Source organism: Sinocyclocheilus rhinocerous, unplaced genomic scaffold (assembly GCF_001515625.1).
Source record: "Sinocyclocheilus rhinocerous isolate Xijiao unplaced genomic scaffold, SAMN03320098_v1.1 scaffold1243, whole genome shotgun sequence".
Taxonomy (NCBI): domain Eukaryota; kingdom Metazoa; phylum Chordata; class Actinopteri; order Cypriniformes; family Cyprinidae; genus Sinocyclocheilus; species Sinocyclocheilus rhinocerous.
The window spans coordinates 2,691,895-2,695,956 of record NW_015626033.1 but is presented as its reverse complement, the minus strand read 5'-3'; positions in this window follow the sequence as shown (position 1 = coordinate 2,695,956).

Here is a 4,062-nt window from a genome sequence, read left to right as displayed (position 1 = left end):
ATTTAAAATGTAAATATATTAATAAGTATTATAAAATATTAGAACTATATATATATATATAAATAAAATTACACTTATTAAATATATATATATATATATACAATAAAATAAAATTTTCCTTAAGGGGGACTTTAACCCCACTGGACCCTTTCATTATGCTCATGCATACTAATGGCCATGTTTCTCACTAAATTCAGCTGGTCCTCATCTTTCTTCAAAATTTATCCCAGGTTAACATGCTCAGATCCAAAATCAAACATGATTATGCATTATGGGTTACTGGGTTTGTCTTCCTCACATCTCCTTTTTAGGTGAAACAGAGCGGTCCAGGTAAAGACAACCCTCTCATGTGATGTTTCCCCCACCATCCCATGGCTCTGAGTTTAAAGAGTAAGTTTCTTTTGTGTGATCTGCCCTCATCTCAAAACAGTCTCTGTGTTTACTGACACATGACAAAAAAAACAAAAAAACTTTTCATAGATCTTTTCATCTCCTCTTTTAGAAGGAGGAATCTCCTTACAATGCATCCGTGTGTTTAAGGCAGAGGCTGGCAACAACACAAGCAACTTCAATAGAGCGCCTTGAACACACGGGGAAAAGGTGCACCCGAGCTGCCGATCTACCCCAACCTTTCTACCGCCTTAAATATATAATCACATATGATGCCATTTTTGCTTCTTCAAATTTGGCATCAAAGCAAATGTGTTCTGACAACAGTTAGTGACAAGGGCTCCAAAGGAAAAGAGGAAAGTCGGCTGTACCACACCGTATCAATTATTGATCGTGCAGCTCTCGACCTGAGAGAAAGAGAGAGCATTGTCATAATGAAATGTGTGATTTAAAAAAAAATAATAGATAAAGGTCGTTCCATTGTTCTGAAGACTTATGAGTTTGATTGACAGCCTGCAAATTCTCTTCGTTCACTCGTAAAGGAGATCAAAAGACAGTTCTTCTCTTTGCCCAAGGCCACTTGCAGTTTATTTAGAAGCCCTGCGCTTGTGTCCCAGCAGGTATCACTGCCGAACCAAGCCACTCAGAATAATCACAACTTTAAGGCATCTCTCCTCCTCGCTCGCTTCCTTTGTCAAATTAATGTAAGAAGCAAGTTCAGTTTCTTAGCCGAAACAATGACAATATTTTGAAATTGTCTCTGATTTACATAACAAAACAGAATTATAATGTACTGTGGGGTCCAAATGTCCACAGATGCCACGTTGAAAATCTGAGACCCAAAATCTAATTAAAAACTGGAGATAAACAGAAAGCAAAGAAACATTATGATGTCAAATGGAATAGTTCATATTCTGCACTATTTATAAGTCAGTATGTGACATTGATCATGTGATCTCCTTTCAGTCAGATGTTCTTTCCCTTTGGATCATTTAAAAATCATGCTGGAGAACATGATCATCGGCTTTCAAATGGAAGTTCATGCAGCTCAAGTCTCCTGTCAAACAACAGTAACACATTCATGTTGCTTTTCACTGAAATTGTCATGCTTGTAATATTTAATAGTTGAATAATTACTGAATAATGTCCACCTTACAGAATGGTTACATACCATAAATAATTGAGAAAGAGTGCCATTGTTTACTATCATTACTGACTGTTATGTTTTTGAGTTTCTGAGCGTAGCTGCACATGAGTAGGCTACATAAAAATATGCAATCGATGGTAGTGGATGATGCCACTCAGCTTTGTAACCAGCAATAAATAATACTGTTTATTTCAAAGGGACGCAGCAGATCTCATGAGCAGCGGAAGACTTGAAGAAAAATAGGGCATTCATATGGGAGCAAGTGAAGGCATGAAGAAATAAAAGAAAATAGAGAGCAGTGTGAAATTCCTTTTGAGTGGTTTGAAATGAAGTAGCGTTTGAAATGAAATGTTTTGTTCACCTGGTGCTGGTGCACCATACCTCTCAAAGAGTGTTTGAAAAACCTTACGCATTACATTAATAATACACAGGAGGACGCTTAATGGGGTGTGTGGCTCGTCCCCATATCGATAATGATGAAACTGAACTGATGAAACTGTTTACCCCCTTTTTAACACCCAAACGTGCTGCACAGATTCAGTTCTATTCTATTAAATTCTATGTAAATGCCTTCAGTCTGGTTAAATTAGAATGACATAGTGTGCCAAAGTGATAAGATACACTACACAACAACAAAAACTAGTAATGATAAAAAAAATAAAGTCTGCAGCATGTAATTTTCATAGAGTGTGCTTGTGATTATTTCAGTTTTTTGTTGCAATAATATAATATAATATCATAAAACGCATTGTTTTTTATTTCAATTTATTTTTTATCGTAAATATTACTACAATAATCATTACTGAATTAGTGACTAATTGTGACCTGGCCAATTATTGATTTACTTCATTGTATTTATACTGGGTTTGTATGAGGCATGCAAGGTAAGATTGATGTGAGAATGCAGAGAATTTAGATTACATAATGAAGAATGCAAATTACATAATGAAGTTTATAAGGTTAGAAGAAGAATACATGGTGACTAAATAATGATTAGTTACTAAAATGATGTAATCAGTCACATCAATCTGCTGCTGCATCCAACAGGGACACCGTTTGAACAGTTCAAATTGTTTCCCTTTCACACCACTAGACTGCAGTAGAGCTTTAAATGTGCTCCCAGCTACCCCTGTCTCTCTCTCGCTCTCTCTTTATTTGTAAAATAATTCCTGGAAGAAGTGTGCAGACAGATATGTATTTACTGGCTGTGTCATCCCTCTGTGCTCTAAATCCTATCAGCTGCAGCAGGTGCTGTGCTGGGCTCAGACTCAGACGCAGGTCATTTTAAACAGCTGCTGTGAGGGAGCTGACCTGGAGCACAGGCCACAGCGGGCATTCATACACACAAATACACACAAAGAAAGATATGTGCACACACAGCACGCATGCACATATGTAAAAGCTTTTTTGTTTTGGTGCTGCAATATTCTGGTGTGTTGCATGTTGGGATATTTGGCTTTGAACTATTCGTTTTTAATAGACACTTGAGAAATAATATATAAATCTTGATTAAATATAGGCCTAATATTTATTAAAATCGTAGCATTCATTAAAAATATAATATAAAAAAAATTAAAAATTCATTTGTCAGGGTAGCGCCATGTTTAAGTTTTGACTGGAATGAAAACGAAGCTGTGAGGGGATTGGCTATAGTGTGTTCAATGGATTGTACTGTTGTTCACCAACTTTCTGTAGACAAAAACTCCACTAAACAGTTTTAAATGTTGTGAGTTGCGACAATTATGTGATTTAAGACCTTTTTACAGTGTGTTGCATTGTAAAGACTGTTGTCCCTCAGCCTTGTTTTCATCAGCGTTAAATTCAATATTTCGATAAGGTCTATTCTTTACCTCCAAAGTTGAGACAAAATATTTTACACAAACCAGTTTTGAGTATACATTTTTAATTTTAAATAATAAAAAATGCTATATATTTGTATGGCAGAAAGAGTAGGATAGAAGTATGCTATTTGGTAGTGTACTACATTGTTGTCACATGACCTCACTCCATTTGTCACATGACCTCATAATGTTGCATGTGTAATTCAGCAACGTGGTGTCCAAGAAGATCACCTAAGAGGGGATTTAGTGATTTGGGGGGCCCAGGCAAAATACAGGAATGGGGCCCTATACAATTTCACACATTTACAACCTTGAGGTTCCTTTCACTGTTGTGATGCTCGCTGCTGCACGACTGTGTCCCACAGTTGTGTCCATGTCCAATCTTTTAGATTTTTCATGTACATGTTATAAATAAAGGATTTCTTTGAGGTTGTAGACCCCTTGTTCACATTTAAACAGGTTATAATAGTATTAGAGTAGGTTGGACACTAGGTGGTGCTTTGGGGTAATTGTCTGCACGACGCAAGGCTATCTAATTCTAAACTTTAAAATGCATTTATTTTTTATTTATTTTAAATTACACATTTAAATTAAACTGAAGGAAATTATAAATTTACATGCTTAAGGATTATTTCAACCAAACATGAAGGGTGCCTTTGTGGGAAAAAAAAAAAAAATAGGCCC